The following is an 18,502-nucleotide window of genomic DNA, read 5'->3' as shown; positions in this document are numbered from 1 at the left end:
GCAGATGACACCACCCTTATGGCAGAAAGTGAAGAAGAACAAAAGAGCCTCTTGATGAAAGTGAAAAAGAAGAGTGTAAAAGTTGGCTTAAAGCTCAACATTCAGAAAACTAAGATCATGGCATCCAGTCCCATCACTTCATGGCAAATACATGGGAAAACAGTGGAAACAGTGGCTGATTTTATTTTTCAGGGCTCCAAAATCACTGTGGATGGTGACTGCAGCCATGAAATTAAAAGACGCTTACTCCTTGGAAGGAAAGTTATGACCAACCTAGACAGCATATTAAAAAGCAGAGACATTACTTTGCCAACAAATATCCGTCTAGTCAAGGCTATGGTTTTTCCAGTGGTCATGTATGGATGTGAGAGTTGGACTATAAAGAAAGCTTAGCTCCAAAGAATTGATGCTTTTGAACTGTGGTGTTGAAGAAGACTCTTGAGTGTTCCTTGGACTGCAAGGAGATCCAACCAGTCCATCCTAAAGGAGATCAGTCATGGGTATTCATTGGAAGGACTGATGTTGAAGCTGAAACTCCAATACTTCGGCCACCTCATGCGAAGAGTTGACTCATTTGAAAAGGCCCTGATGCTGGGAAAGATTGAGGGCAGAAGGAGAAGGGGACGACAGAGGATAAGATGGTTGGATGGGATCACCAATTCAATGGACATGGGTTTGGGTGGACTCTGGGAGTTGGTGATAGACAGGGAGGCCTGGCGTGCTACGGTTCATGGGGTCACAAAGAGTCAGACAAGACTGAGTGACTGAACTGAACCGAACTGGTGCTCAGACGGTAAAGAGTCTGCCCACAAAGTTGCAGGATATAAAATTAACACACAGAAATCCCTTGCATTCCTATATACTAACAATGAAAAAACAGAAAGAGAAATTAAGGAAACGACACCATTCATCATTGCAACAAAAAGAATAAAATACTTAGGAGTATATCTACCTAAAGAAACAAAAGACCTATACATAGAAAACTATAAAACACTGATGAAAGAAATCAAAGAGGACACAAACAGATGGAGAAACATACCGTGTTCATGGATTGGAAGAATCAATATTGTCAAAATGGCTATTCTACCCAAAGCAGTCTATAGATTCAATGCAATCCCTATCAAGCTACCAACGGTATTTTTCACAGAACTAGACCAAAGAATTTCACAATTTGTATGGAAATACAAAAAACCTCAAATAGCCAAAGTAATCTTGAGAAAGAAGAATGGAACTGGAGGAATCAACGTGCCTGACTTCAGACTCTACTACAAAGCCACAGTCATCAAGACAGTATGGTACTGGCACAAAGACAGAAATATAGATCAATGGACCAGAATAGAAAGCCCAGAGATAAATCCACGAACCTATGGACACCTTATCTTTGACAAAGGAGGCAAGGATATACAATGGAAAAAAGACAACCTCTTTAACAAGTGGTGCTGGGAAAACTGGTCAACCACTTGTAAAAGAATGAAACTAGAACACTTTCTAACACCATACACAAAAATAAACTCAAAATGGATTAAAGATCTAAATGTAAGACCAGAAACTATAAAACTCCTAGAGGAGAACATAGGCAAAACCCTCTCCGACATAAATGACAGCAAGATCCTCTATGACCCACCTCCCAGAATATTGGAAATAAAAGCAAAACTAAACAAATGGGACCTAATGAAACTTAAAAGCTTTTGCACTACAAAGGAAACTATAAGTAAGGTGAAAAGACAGCCCTCAGAATGGGAGAAAATAATAGCAAATGAAGAAACAGACAAAGGATTAATCTCAAAAATATACAAGCAACTCCCGAAGCTCAATTCCAGAAAAATAAATGACCCAATCAAAAAATGGGCCAAAGAACTAAACAGACATTTCTCCAAAGAAGACTTACAGATGGCTAACAAACACATGAAAAGATGCTCAACATCACTCATTATCAGAGAAATGGAAATCAAAACCACAATGAGGTACCATTACACGCCAATCAGAATGGCTGCTATCCAAAATCTACAAGCAATAAATGCTGGAGAGGGTGTGGAGAAAAGGGAACCCTCTTACACTGTTGGTGGGAATGCAAACTAGTACAGCCGCTATGGAAAACAGTGTGGAGATTTCTTAAAAAACTGGAAATAGAACTGCCATATGACCCAGCAATCCCACTTCTGGGCATACACACTGAGGAAACCAGATCTGAAAGAGACACGTGCACCCCAATGTTCATCGCAGCACTGTTTATAATTGCCCATCAGCAGATGAATGGATAAGGAAGCTGTGGTACATATACACCATGGAATATTACTCAGCCATTAAAAAGAATTCATTTGAACCAGTCCTAATGAGATGGATGAAGCTGGAGCCCATTATACAGAGTGAAGTAAGCCAGAAAGATAAAGAACATTACAGCATACTAACACATATATATGGAATTTAGAAAGACGGTAACGATAACCCCATATGCAAAACAGAAAAAGAGACACAGAAATACAGAACAGACTTTTGAACTCTGTGGGAGAATGTGAGGGTGGGATATTTCAAAAGAACAGCATGTATACTATCTATGGTGAAACAGATCACCAGCCCAGGTGGGATGCATGAGACAAGTGCTCCAGCCTGGTGCACTGGGAGGACCCGGGGGAATCGGGTGGAGAGGGAGGTGGGAGCGGGGATCGGGATGGGAATATGTGTAAATCCATGGCTGATTCATATCAATGTATGACAAAACCCACTGAAATGTTGTGAAGTGATTGGCCTCCAACTAATAAAAAATAAAAATAAAAAACAAAAAAAAAGAAAAAGAAAAAATAAATAAATAAATAAAGGAGGGGATATACACTGAAAAAAAAAAAAAGAGTCTGCCCACAATGCAGGGAGCCTGAGATCGATCCCTGGGTTCAGAAGAATCCCTTGGAGAAGGAAATGGCAACCCATTCCAGTATCCTTGCCTGGAAATTCCATGGACAAAGAAGCCTGGTGGGCTACAGTCCATAGGTTTGCAAAGAGTGAAACAAGCCTCAGCAACTATGCTTTCCCTTTTGGTCTTATTTCATAATGAGAAATGGATTTCTTCCTCTCTCTTCTACACCTCACTTGCCTGGTTTAAAAGGCAATAATATTAGCTTCCATGGCCCACTCTTCTCATTTAACTTATCTTTCAATTAGGAAATCCCCCAACTCTTTTGTTGATATACCATTCTATCATCTATTGTATATGCTGATACAACTATTTTGTTTATCAAAGACAGAATTCTTTAACCTCATACATGTGATACTTGGCCCTTATTGTTAGAAAAAAAAGAAAAAAAAAATCTTACTGTTTATTCATTCCTGTCTTCACCAAGCCTCTAAAAAAGATTGATGCTTTGGGGAAATATTAACTGCTAATGAAGCCAGCATGAAGTTTTGAAAATATCTTTAGCATTAGAGTTAGAGAATTTATTCAGTTTGGATGAACTAGATGGGTTCAAAATGGAATACATCCTAATTTTTGCCATCAATTGAGAGCTGCAATGCTATTCCTGTGTGCAGATGGGCTGTGAATAGCCTCAAGCATTATAACAGTAATGCCAAATAATGAGAAGCAAGTGTTGCTATCAGACAATGAGTAAGCAAAATCATAGAGATAAATATATTTTAATAATCAAAAGTGTTTTAACATTTACTAGAATATTTCTTTGCATCCTACTTTATACATAGATTTTTCCTGATTAGGAAATAATCAATCAGGCCTATGGACAAAATTCTCCTCTATGGTTAGCAGGGCATCAGTCTGAACTATTTGATTTTATTACTCTCATGGATTCTTAAAATTGAAAGCAGAAAACTTTTACATATGTAGTATGAAGACAACAGATAAGAATAAACTCTAATAAAGGCCACTCTGTAAGAGTACTTTTTAGGATATCTACTTTTTGAGAATCAACATTTTGAAGGGAAACTATGTGTTAGATCTACCTAGACAATAATCATTTATATTAGATGCACTTGAACAAAATACAAAACAAAACACACATCACATATAAAATACTAAAATAATTATATTAGAAAGACTATATTCCTACAATAGAATATCAACCATGAAGTTAACTGGAGTGAAATTCATGGAAATCTGCCAATTCTATGCAATGTGACTTTGTCTCACTAAGTAATAAATGAAACTCTCAGCAAAACTATAGAATCGCAGGACTTCTCTGGTGGTACAGTGATTAAAACTTCACCTTCCAATGCACAGGGTGCAGTTCAATCCAAGTTAGGGAGCTACGATCCCACATGCCTTGTGGCCCAAGAACCAAAATATAAAACAGAAGCAATATTGTAAAAAAAAAGTCAACAAAGACTTTTAAAATGGTCCGTATCAAAAAAAGAAAAAACTATAGATTATTTTTTTCCCTCCTAAGGACCCAGCTTAGATTATCTCCTTGATTAGCTTGACAGCTCATGTTCTTCTAGAACCAGTGCGTTCTCTGTTGGAGTGATAGATTGCACATTATATCAGTGCTTTACACTAAATGAAAATAATTTCCAGACTCTGGGTTTGCATCTGTTCAGAATTCAAATTCCAAACGTTGTTATAACTCCAATTAGATACAATGAAGTCCCTTGTTTTCTGTTCACTCTGCAGAACGTTAACCACCTTCAAACTTTGGAATCATCTCTTTGTGCATAGTTTTAGTCCTCAGGTGTGTCTCTGTGGGCAGGCAACAAATTATTCCCATGTATGATACTTGCTGAAGAGGAAAATGTCTAAAGTCCCTTGTTTTTTAGATTCAGACTGTAAAGTTTTCCAAATTAAACAAAAGTTGTTATCATATTAATGTAAGTAATGTAAATATACCTTTATTAAATTATCTTCCTTTAATTTTAATATTTATTCCTTATTTTCCCATTTTACATCCCTGGTTGTATGTATGGGTTAAAATTCTTTGGTTTGTGAGTAGCAGAAACCTACTCGGTTTCACTTTTAAAAAAATCAGGATATGCATGATAAAACTAAAGCTATAGCTCATGGACATCAGAGGAAGATAGTGAGGCAGGCCTTGGAGGGGAGAGAACTAAGAAGATATTAGGAATTAGGGCAATCCCTCTGCAGTCCCTCTAGTGCTTCTCATTCATTTCACACACACACTGACTTCCTTTCCCTCCTTCTTCACTCTTAGGGTCACAAAGTCTTTCAAATCTAATTCATTCTGAGTACTTTAAATTCCACTCTCTCTGCCTGAAGTATTTTCCTGTTGCTCTCTCATAAGGGGAAAATGTTTCTCCAGCTGCCTTGTGGTTTGTAAGTTTCTGTTCGGAAAAGATCCCAAATTTACTAGTATCTCTGAATTCTTATTTCAAAATTCCTGCTCCATTTGGTGTCTAAACCTTGCAGATAGGTCCAGCCCTGCAGTCACCAAAAAACCAGTCCCAGCTGCCAGGACCCCCACTGGGAGCATGGCAGATAGTCTAAAAGGTCTCTATTACATTATCTAAAAACAAATAAACAAAATGTTTTCTCAAAACATATCTAAATAAACTCTCCTGGGTCATGAAGGGGGAAAAAAAAAAGAAGAAGAAAAATATAGTTTTTAGGACTATTATAGTCAAAAAGTATGTCAATGCAAGTCAGTTTGCACACACTGAATTTACAAAAAAAAGGATAGCTTTGTAGATTTTTTAGAATTCATAACTAGGCAGTCTAACGTAATAGAAGTCTAACATGTAAAGATTAAGGATCTCATTGTTCCCATAAAGAAATAGATGCAGAAATAAGGCAAGAAAACAGACAATAGCTTCTTCTTTTACAAAGTACTTGCACTCTATATAGAGTGTGACATATTTGATATATCCAGAGAATTGTACCAGCTGTTTAAAGTCAGGTGTCAGACAACATGATCTGAATTATTAGAGATACTAGAAATCAGAGAATTCAGTTATTGATGCAGGTTGGAAGAGTAAAAAGAGTTTCCTGCTGAAGACTAGACTTTATCTCAGCCTTTTGTTTTTAAGTGTAAGATTGGCAACACAGGGAGGGAAGAGGTGGTGGGGCTAAGGGTGGGGATGAGAATCTTTTGGAAAAACGAGTAAAGGAGATAATCAATTATTGTCAGAGAAAGTGTTGACAGAGCAAGCCTGTTGTTAGATATATTGATTACACAAGCAGATTTTTAATTTGTTTCTTTCCCAAAACAATCAGAAAAACAACAAAAAAAAGAGAAGTTTTTTTTTTTCTTATCAGATTAATGTGGCAACTAGTTTCTAACATCAAAGTGCCAAAATGTCATATATAAAATGTTACCAATATTATTTCAGTTATTATCGACAGAAGTCTGAACATGACTAAATATTTTCACAATTTTCAGGATGGGAAAGAGATATATCAAAGTAACTCAAATAAATTATATCCATTATTATAATCCCCAGAAAAATTATAGATGAATTTACTATCAAACACAGTTGGTAAGCACTTAGAAAAGAATGTAGTTCTCATGGAACAAACCAAGTTGAGCTCATGTTTAATAATATCACCGGGTAGAAAGACAAGAAAAGTGCCACAATATATTACATCTTGATCACAGCATAACATACTTCAGATGAGTCTATCAGTCTTAGCTGTAAACGGAATCAAATTCTGACTGATTAAGAAACCAAAACAAAGAAATAGTATAAAGGTTATCCTAAAAATAGCTGATTAAAAGGAAACCAATTTTTCCAAAAGACTAAAACATAAGTCAGAATTTGGGAGGAATGGAGAATCAGACTTGAAGATCAGGTGTCAGGCATCTAGCCCAAAGCCAAGGCATAGATTAAGGCTTCTGAGGAAATCACTCTAGCCAGCAGTACCTATGTGAGACCACTGATCATGTAAGAAAATTCTCAGTATTTTAATTTTGTTGTTCAGCTGCTCACTTGTGTCTGACTCTTGGCAACCCCATGGACTGCAGCACACTAGACCTCTCTGTCCCTCACCATCTCCCAAAGTTTGCCCAAGTTCATGTCCATTGCACTGGTAATGCCATCCAGCCATCTCATCCTCTGACACCCTCTTCTCCTTCTTAATTCCTAATTTTAGTTTAGGAATGCACTATTGTCTAGTGGCTAAGTATATGAGCACGGACATAAGAGAGTTCAAACTTTGAATCACTCTCCTTTGTAGTTAAGTAATCTTGAGAATCATTGGTTTCCCTGTCTGTATCAAATGAATCGAAATAACTCAGCTAACATGGTAGCTATAAAATATGTCAATCTGCTTTACATAATACTTTACATAATAACTGGCAAGGAGAATTAGCAATATAGTTGTCAATTTACCCAATTTTCACCAGCAAAGTGGCTGAAGCAATGTTTAGAGGTAAAATGTATCCATGGTCCATAGAAAAGCAAATAACGTTGTTACCCATTTCATTTGTTAGGTGATATAGAATACTGTGTTCAACTCTGGGTGTTATTTTTTAGAAACAATTTTGAAATCTGGAAATTTAATATTTGATATTTAAAGGAATGTCATGTAGAAATAGAATAAAACAACCTGTATAGTTCCATATGTGAAAGCGGGAACTAATGTGTTGGAATTACACGGAGATAAACGTCACATCAATATAAGAAGAAATTCTGAACGATTATGGAAATAAGGTGTTCTTTCATATTCAAAAAGGAATATAAAAGCTTTCTTTGAATAACTGAGAACTACAAAACATCTTCCCAATGGCTCAGAAAGTAAAGAATCTGCCTGCAATGCAGGAGACACAGGAGATGCGGGTAAGATCCCTTAGAGAAGGAAATGGCAGCCCACTCCAGTATTCTTGCCTGGGAAGTCTCACGGATAGAGGAGCCTTGTAGAGTGGCAGAGTCAGATGTGACTGAGCATGAACGCACACCACATCTTGGTAGCATGTGTAGAAAAAGAGCTGACTTTTGTATGTTGAGCTTGTACCTTGCATATGACTGAGCCACGAAGCACACACAACATCTTCAACCAAGCGTTAAATAAGTATTTTTAGATATATTATGGAAGTTCCTATATTTTATTGGATTAAAATTCTCTAAAATAATCTCCCATGATGAGTGAATCGTTTTAACAATAGTCACCTATATCAGTGAAACATATTATACAAGATAACTTTGAAAAAAATGAGATCAGTGCAGCAAATTACCAGTATTCCATAAAATACACTTACATTTTAAAAAGTGTTTGTAACACAGCAAATATCCCTTCTCTTAATTACAAATTTCTAGTAATGCTTCAGGAAAAATAATGATAAAATAAAGCAACTCTAAGATTATTTTTTGCTTAGGTGGTCAGCCTTGGAGTTTTCTGTTAAGAGGAATGAAAGACAACATTTTACACATAGATGAAGATCAGTGAATCTTTTAAATGTTTCATAAAAACATGAAATTATATCAGAAATTTAAGAAAATGAGGCTTTCAAAAATTTGGAACACTTTATGAAAGCTGATATTCATACTGAATTTTACTATTTCCAAATAACAGCATAACTTAAGAAAAATACATTCCTAACAAATGATTTTTTAAAATTTCTTTCTATTTTAGTGACTTTTTAAAAAAGAAAATTTTTTTCTGTTACATGCAAAATAATTCTGGTTTCAGAAAAGTGCTATAAGGACTGGCCTCTAATCAAAATGCCAATGCCAACTGTGAGTATATAAAACTAGTATACTACTGATTTTCAAACAAGGTCCTTTTCAAGTGGAGAAAGCACACATAAGGTTGTTTTAGTGTATATGAAGTCCCATTTTCATCAAATTTATTTGTAAGGAAATGTGTTTAAATCTAAGAATAGTTGGTTAAATACTGGAAATAAACAAGAAAGATTATTCTATCAATCTACTAATCTAGGGGAAGTTACTTCTCTACAAAACATAATCAAAGATTTCAAAGAACAAAAAAACTATGCAGAATAAAGGGAAAAAAGCTTAATAAAGTATGGTGCTTCTACCTTGAATATTGCACTCAAAAATCCAGTGGCTTTGAATAATTTGCTTTTTTCTCTGAAAACTGTACATAAAATATCTTCTGATTACACTATACCACTGTAAAGATGTTGGCATTCTGAGTCACTATGCAAAAATAAGAGTATTATTATTGTGTATTATGATTACAGAAATCAAGTATCAGAGCTACAGACTGGGTTAGTGCAGCAATTTTCTGAAGCTGCTTTCCATATTAGTAACTCAAGTGCTCAGAATTTCAGACAAATGAAAAATTTAAGGTGAAAAACAATTACCAAACTTGCCAAAGTTAAACTCCACACCTAGCATGAACACTTTTCTGATGTTATTTTAGTGCATCAAATATATATTGAGAAAAATGAAAAAAATAAGCATAAGCATTAACGTAAGCATCTGGCCTTTATCAGAAACACCAACTACTGTCATTTATCTCACCTTTTCTGATCAATAACTGTCTGGGAAATCATAAAAAGAAAGAACAATTTCAATCTCACAATATAGTCTTAATATGCATTGTTTCTAACATCTCAACAACCTTCAAGTACAATACTACTATGTTCATTTTGGGAAGGAGGAAACAGGTTCACAGTAGCTATAACTTGCCTTAGAGAATACAGTCACCAAGGAAGAGAAATGACTTTTATTTCAGGACTCTGTTACTTTAAAATCTAGGTTTGTCTTACTTCGAGTTTTATTATTTTTTAAGTTACCATAGTATGTCCATATCCAGCTCATGGATTCTTATCTCTGACTGTATAAAAACCAGTGTGAAAAGATAATTTGCTTCTCTAGCCCCTTACACTCCAGGTCATTCTGTTCCTAAAGGCATCCTTGAAGATACTCAGCCATGGACAGAGCTGTCTGTTTTTCTTTTTTTTTTTCTAATTGCCCATTAGAAAATATAATAGGATGACTAATTCTTATTCTAAAACAACATCTACAGTCCCAAATGTTGAAACATTAAATACTTTAGTTTCAAAGATATGGTACTCATAACTAAAACTGTCCGTGGATGTGCCTGTCAAATTTATTTATAAGGAAAATAAATTTGAAAAATAATCACAGAACATAATCATGAGAAGTAAGACAGATAAAAAGAGGATACAGACTCGCTACCTAAGAGAAAGACAGTCTTGGGATGTAGGCCAAAAAAAAAAGGTGGAGGACAAAAATAATAAAGACGAGCATATAGTAGGCAAGCTCTATTAAAGATATGTCCTGGTGCCTAAGTGTCAACATAGACTGTCACTCTGCACTGGAGTACAATGAAAATTATGTGCAAGGATAACTGCTTTGCTGTATATCATCTTACATAAGGACGTCTTTTCTGAACTTAAAATGATTATTTCTAACATACAACAATTCAAATAGCTTTTGTACATAAGCTATGTATTTATCTATCAATAAATCAATCTATCTATACATGTAACTGATAAGTTCAGTTTGATCATAGGATCTAAACAATTTTTTAATTATTAATAACATTTTTTTTTGTTTAAAAGTAAAAAATAAAATTACTCATCAAAGTCAGAAGCATAAGCAGGAAAACATTTTGTTTTGTTTTGTTTAAAAAATATGGACCTCTTTTCTATAATAAACAAATATCACTCAGCTCAAGTTAAATCAGTTTTCTTTCAATCATCACATAAGGTACTAAGACAACCAGACGCATGATTCTTTTCTATATTTGGTGTCATCAAAATGCTCCAACTGACTGAATATATTATGGAATCTTGTTGGCAAGAGCTTATCCTACAACCTCTATATTCCTTACCCAACCATCTGTTTTTCTTGGTCCTTAGTCATCAGGAAAAAAAAGTACAATTTTTTTCAACACTCATATCCAGCTAAATTAATAACAGATTTCCACTGACTTCAGAAAATACTCAGCATTGGGATTCTTACCCATGATGTGCACAGTAAGATGTGAAAATGATTCACAGAACTATAAAAATGAAATAGTATCATCACTGGGAGCAGATACAGATACCCTCACTTTTCTACACTCCATTTTCCAGTAAACCAAGGCCAAGCAGTCTCAAGTACTAAACACACTGCAAAATAAGTTATTTTCCAGAATAGATTAGATGTACAATGATATACTCTAGTAAATATGTTTCTACATATCACCCAGTTGATTTGACAGTATACACATACTACACATCAAGTTCACCCTTGTAAATCTATCAGTTCAAATTATTACTGGCCTATATATCCATGGTTTAATCAAATCAACACACTGGCCTTTATTCATATCTACTAGCTTTTCTCTGCTAACTTTTTATAATGTATTCCTTCTCTAAAAATATCATTAATTTTCATATACTCAATATTTATAAGTAGGAGCCATACAACAAAAGTAATTACTTTGCTATATAATTAATATAAAATTATATAATCAAATTTATAATTATAAATGTATAATTATTTTAGGCTTTTATAGGGATTTATAATTATTTTAGGTTCATTCAGTCACCAGCAAGTTAATGAAGACCTTCTATGTCATCTAGTGGTGCTTAGACTAAGATATAGTTTTGGTACTTAAGCAACTTCCACCTCTTTAAATAGGAATTATATGAACCTGTATATTTTTCTCTTCAAATGAACTGGAAAGGCTTCTTAAACAATAGAAGTTGTTATTTATTCAGTATCTAAAAGTTTGTTTAAAAACTCAAGCACAATCCCTATGCTGATGATAAAAAGCATAAATTGACCATGGGAATCGTGACAATCATACCTTCTTTCCAGCCATGTTGTACTCTTGCTTATCAATCATGAGTTCTTCTTCATCTTTGAAATAATTTTAGGATAGATACAATTCTATTCATCTTTATTTCCCTTCAGTATTCAGCACAGTACTTGGCCCATAGAACAAAATATTCAAGAAATATATTTTCTCGACCATGAAGGAAGAAATTAACTCAAGTAGGCCTCCAAATGGATGTTCTTTAATCATCTATATGCTAAATAAGTTTTGTGATTCTGTCATATTTCTATATGCCTTATTCTACATAGTAATAGCATTTTTTTTACTATTTTTCCTCTTGAGTAGAGGCATTTGATCAAAAATATCTAGAATTACAAGTAAGTATTTAGCACTCTGACAAAAGAACATTAGTATTCCATTCAGATGGCAACCTTTATAACTGAGAGTTACAATAAAGTTCTGCAAAAATAGTCCACATCAGTTCCAGTCAAGGCATTTGTGGATTTATTGGAAATACTTTCAAAATGGCTCCGCTGGTATATGGGATAGTGATAGTTGTTGGACTAAGCATTTACGGTTTTCTGCAATTTCAACTACTTTAGAGAACTGACTAATCATCCAAAGTTACTCCTTACGAATGATTACAGCTTTCTTTCAGGCATCCAATGCAAGCCTCATTGATTCTCTTCATGATTTATTAAGCCAGGGCACTTTTGTGGTTAAGAGACAGAATTCAGATTTCACTGTAATATCTTTTGCAATGGTTTTTAAAAAGCTTTATGGAAGAGTATGAAGATGTATATTGCCTCAATTAAGTGTTTACATATTCAAACAAATGACTTGCTTTAAAACAATTTCAAAACTACTCATAGCTGATGCTTGCATCGAAAATAGAGTTATTTGACTTTATAATATGACTAAAACATTTGTACAAAAGTACTGCCTATATAGTCTACATTATTTTCACTAGGGCTTGGTTGGAAACAAGATGCTCCTACCAATAATGACCAAGCCCTGGCAATCAGGTGGATTAGAATACCTGAGAAAGACCATGGAAGACAAGCGTTTATTCTTCAAGAGTACATCTTTATACCTTTTAAGCAATTTGATAGGCCATTGGTCTTAGAGGGATCTGAGAACCAGCAGTGAAGACTCTACCATGAGGAAAAATAACAGGAAAGGAAATATATTCCTGGAAGGACAGAGAACAGTAGAAAGAAGGATTTTGGTTCAGTCGAACTTGAATATTCCCTAAAACCCAACTGTTTGCTGATACAGCAGAGCAGCAATCATTATAAATGTGTAAAGTAAGCTCCTGATCATCGTCAATAAACAGTTCTGGACTAGTCCTAGTATACAACATCAATGTTAGACCAAAAGCCTGGCTTAATTGATCTTAAAAATAATAATAACACCCCATACATTTCTTTTTAACCTATCAAGGATTTCAAATTCTGTAAAGGTGCTCCATTTACATAGGAACTTAAATGACTTCAACAGTAAAGGTCAGAGGTTTATAGAAGCTGAAAGCCTGGCATAATTTGCAATCACTGCCTTTACTGCTTCCATGAAGATTATATATACCTGCAAGGAGATCCAACCAGACCATCCTGAAGGAGGTAAGTCCTGGGTGTTCATTGGAAGGACTGATGCTGAAGCTGAAACTCCAATACTTTGGCCACCTCATGCGAAGAGTTGACTCGTTGGAGAAGACCCTGATGCTGGGAGGGATTGGGGGCAGGAGGAGAAGGGGACGACAGAGGATGAGATGGCTGGATGGCATCACCGACTCGATGGGCATGAGTTTGAGTAAACTCCAGGAGTTGGTGATGGACAGGGAGGCCTGGCGTGCTGCGGTTCGTGGAGTCTCAAAGAGCCGGACACGACTGAGTGACTGAACTGAACTGACTGAAGGACATCTATCTGAGGAGAAAGTGATCCTTTAGAGGGATCCCTGAAGAAGTCCTCTCTGAGGAGACGAAATTTAAGTGAGACCTGAAAGATGAGAGAGAAACTGGGCACAAGAAGGGAATAAGGGTAATAATTTTCTAGGTAACAGAAACAGCATGTGGAAACTGAAGGAGAGAAAGCGGAAGAGGCAGAGAAAGAGAGAGAGAGATCCTGTGGGTTTTTTCCTTCCCTTTAAGTACACGTTATTATGTATCTCGATTATTTTATTTGTGCCATTCTTTCATTTACTGTGATTTTTTTTTGTTTTAACTTTTAAAATGCCACGGTCTTTGGAATGGAAGAAAACCTAAAAAACGTGGAAAATAATACTTTGAAAAGACCATCAATAGCTTTATTAGAGAAAATACTACCCTTTTTCTTCAACAGTTTAAATCTGAAAATCAAGCCACAACTGCACATTGGTCCTTTTCCCCCTAGAAATGAAAAGTTAGTGTGTAATATGAGTACATAATTCAGAAATAATATTGAGATCACTACTTCTATGAAAAAGTTAATGAAAGTTAGGCTTGTTGTGAAGAGAACATTACTTTATGAACAGTAGATATAGGGAGACTTCATAATAAATTATAACTAGCCTTTTCATACATTTCACAAATAGCACTGATTTAGATAGCCATTTTCTCTGAGGAACAATATGTTTCACTCAAAATATCTAAAACATATAAATAAAGCTGAACAAATTTGAACTGACCATTAGATCTAGGCTGTGCAAAAAACTGCATGTAGAATTCAGTAGGAGCAGAACCAAAGAAAGGGGACTTCTGATATTTTTGTGAGTTTATAAACATTTTATAAGCTGATTAATTTGTTTGTCATTCTTGCCAGCTGTCATGAGTTTTCTTTCTTCTTGCAGTCACAAAGATATAAATATGGTAGTCTCATTTTGGATGCAAAAAATGAATCCAGGTCACTATGTAATATACAGTTAGGGCAGATTACACCCTCCAGAACTCTTTGGGAAGATGCTCAATTCCTTGCTTAGGTTTTGACCAGTATATGACCCCTGAGCCAGTGCCTTAAATTGTCTGAGTCTATTTTATCATTTTTAAAAGCAGACACAACAAAACTATTTTACTACTCTTATGGATGTGTCAGCAAACAATAAGAGTGTACACTATACAGCTAGAATATATTAAAATTTTATTTAAATATAAGATATCAGGATTAGTTCTGGCATTCTAAATCATTTACTTCTCTAATACTGAGGCCACTTGAGTCTACTCCTGAAAATTATGAGAGCATTTTGAGGATAGGAACTGCTACTGCCAGCCCCTAAAAGGATTTTAATTAAACCCTAAGAATGCAATCTTTATTCATTCAGTAAATATTTACTGAACACCTACTATTATCTACCAGGTATTGTATTAGTTGTTGTGTACAATAGTAGATGAAATAGACATGATTTTTACCCTGATGGAGGTGACATCTAATGGTGAAGCAAACTATAATAATTTTACTTAACAGTTTCTCTTGTGAGAAAGGTTTTCCTATGAAAAGTCATTACATTTTAAATTTAAGTCTATGAACAATATATAAAACCTCAGAAAATTTAGAATCATTCAATTCTCTTCTTTGGATTAGATTTTTGATTTCCCAGTATGTAAGAGAATAAGACAAAGCATAAAGCAAACAATTTACATATGTATGTTATCTAGACTTGGACAAATTTTTCCAGCTAACTTGTTTCTCTTGTCTACCAAGACAAAGGGGAAAAAATCATGGAGGCTGATTTATAGCTTATCAAAATCACCCCATTAGTAGAGATTCATCAAGATCAACTGAGCTGTGAACAACCAGTACAACCAAGTTAGTGAACGTCAAAACAGTGCTGGCATAGCACATCTCAAACTCAAGAATGATAGCTTTGGATTGGTGGCTCAGAGAAGGGATACTACATTTGCCTCAGTAATACCTCAATTAACCAGAAATTAAAAGAAAGAAGGCTACGTATAATCCACTTGTTTGATTAACACAAGGCTAAACAGAAAATTATGACAGCAGGAAATTTTCCATCTTTCTTTTTTACTAAATGTATAGATGACTGAAATTTTTTTGTGATTCAGGTTCCTACTGTATTTAAAATTCCTTAATTTGTCTGTGAACACCCATTGAAAAAGCAATTTTACATTAAAGACAAAAATAATATTCAGAGGTATTTCATACCTTGTGAAAAAAATGGCTGATAATTTTGAAATAAAAGATGTGAGAGGCAACATCATGTAGTAAGTAAGCACGTATTACCATGCCAGACTTCTTGAGTTCAATGTAACTCTCTAAGTTCTTAGGTGTGTAATACTGAACAATGCTTGTTTCTTTATAGACAAAATTAAGATTATTGTATTAACTACCTCATGAGGTTATTATAGGAAATAAGTTAGTGAACACTTGGAAAGGACACTGCTGACGACAATAAATGCATCATATTTAGTATATATGTTTCTTAAAAATGATATGCACTGAGACAGAGAATTCTTTTAGGTGACTCACAAATGCATTTCTGAAGCTGAATGAAAACAAAACAAATAAAAACTTTAAAAATATTTTGAGTAATAACAGTGTCTTCAGAATAAATAAATGGCCCTTTCAAAAGTGACCACTTGGAGGAAAACATTAATTTGAATGTGTAAGTAGAAACATAATTTTTAGATGCTATTTCATTTCTCTTGAATCACACCTCATATGATGCCCTAGATCTGTCTGCTAATCATATCAAAGATTTTGTTTTGTTGTTTAACTTCATCTGGAACAAAAAGGAAGCTTTGAAGTTAGATGACAGAAGTGAAACTCAGTACATTAGACACAATAAAAGATTCTTATTTTTCAAGCTAATAAACTGTCATTAGCTTTGTAGCTAAAATAAAAAATAAAAGAAGATAAAGCTCAATTATTGGGGATCAGAGTTGGAATTCATGAAAAATATACAAAAATATTGGAAGGCTAGAATCACTTAGCTGTTGAAGGCAAAGAATAAAAATTTTGGAAGCTTAATGCTAATAACAAATTGTGAGAAACTGGCTAATTTAGAAACCTTTTGTATTTTAATTTCTTGTAATCTATTTGCCCATGGCCAGAAAAACAATGGGGAAAAAGGGAATTTATTGAAATACCTGTGTGGGGGGGGGGACTTGTTTTGCTTATTCACACAATGCTAAGTAAACAACTATTTGCTTAATTTTAATTTTACTTTATTTTACATGTTAGTTTGTGGTTTTATCACTATCAGAGCCAGATTTAATTGGAGAATTTTTAAATGTGCAATTAATACATGTACTTTATCATATAAAGATATCTAGGCATGAAAACTATTCTAAAGGAAGAAACATTATAGAACTCAGGAACAGAAAAATGTTAAGAGGATTTAATGGTTGTCAATTTGCTTAATGACCCAATCCTACCACTCGACACATAAAAATCTTGGGACTATGAGGCAAGGCTAGCAATGCTGCCACCATATTCTATCATTCTCTTCCCTCACTCCTTCTTTCCCAGTCACTTTTGCTTGACTCATTGCTGTTTATTGAATTCACCAAAAATCCTGCTATTTTAGTCAGGGTTCTCCAGGAAAACAAACCATTATATATATTCCTAGTAGTGTGTGCATGTGTGTATGTGTGTGTGTGTGTGTGTATTTTATATTATATATATATACATATATGTATATATACACAGAAATATATATGGCGACAGAGGGGAAAGAGATAAATTTTAATGAACTCGCTCATAGTCGTAGAGATGCAAGTCTGAAGTCTTCAGGGAAGACAGTAGACAGAACCTCAGAGAAGAGTAGCAGTTTAAGTCCAAAGGCAGCCTGCTTGCAGAATCTCTTCTTGCTGAAAGAGGTCACTCTTCATTCTTTTAAGACTTTCAACTGATTGGCTAAGGCCCATTCACATTATAGAGGGAATCTGCCCACTGATTTAAATGTTCATTCAGTTCTCAGTCATGTCCGACTCTTTGCAATCCCATAGACTGAAGCACGCCAGGCCTCCCTGTCTATCACCAACTCCTGGAGCTTGCTCAAACTCATATCCATCAAGTTGGTGATGCCATCCAGCCATCTCTACCTCTATCACCCCCTTCTCCTCCTGCCTTCAATCTTTCCCAGCATCGCGGTGTTTTCCAATGAGTCAGTTCTTTGCATCAGTGGGCCAATATACTAGAGTTTCAGGTTCAGCATCAGTCCTTCCAATGAATACTCAGGACTGATTTTCTTTAGGATTGATTGCCTTGATCTCCTTGCTGTCCAAGTGGCTCTCAAGAGTCTTCTCCAACACCACAGTTCAAAAGCATCAATTCTTTGGCACTCAGCCTTCTTTATGGTCCAACTCTCACATCCATACATGACTATTGGAAAAACCACAGATTTGACTAGACAGAACTGTCAGTAAAGTAATTGCTCTGCTTTTTAATATGCTGCCTAGGTTGTTCATAGCTTTTCTTCCAAGGGGCAGACTTCTTTTAATTTCACGGCTGCAATCACCATCTGCAGTGATCTTGGAGCCCACGAAAATAAAGTCTGTCACTGTTGGCATTGTTTCCCTATCTATTTGCCATGAAGTGATGGGACTGGATGACATGACCTTCGTTTTCTGAATATTAAGTTCTAAGTCAGGTTTTTCACTCTCCTCTTTCACTTTCATCAAGAGGCTCTTTAGTTCTTCTTCACTTTCTGCCATAAGGATGGTATCATCTGCATATCTGAGGTTATTGATATATCTCCTGGCAATCTTGATTCCAGCTTGTGTTTCATCTAACCTGGCATTTCGGATGATGTACTTTGCATATAAGTTAAATAAGCAAGGACAATACGCAGCCTTGACATACTCCTTTCTCCATTTGGAACCAGTCTGTTGTTCCATGTCCAGTTCTACCTGTTGCTTT

This window comes from Dama dama, chromosome 33 (assembly GCF_033118175.1).
Source record: "Dama dama isolate Ldn47 chromosome 33, ASM3311817v1, whole genome shotgun sequence".
NCBI classification, from domain to species: Eukaryota; Metazoa; Chordata; class Mammalia; order Artiodactyla; family Cervidae; genus Dama; species Dama dama.
The sequence above is the reverse complement of the archived record's forward strand: the minus strand, read 5'-3'. Positions refer to the sequence as shown.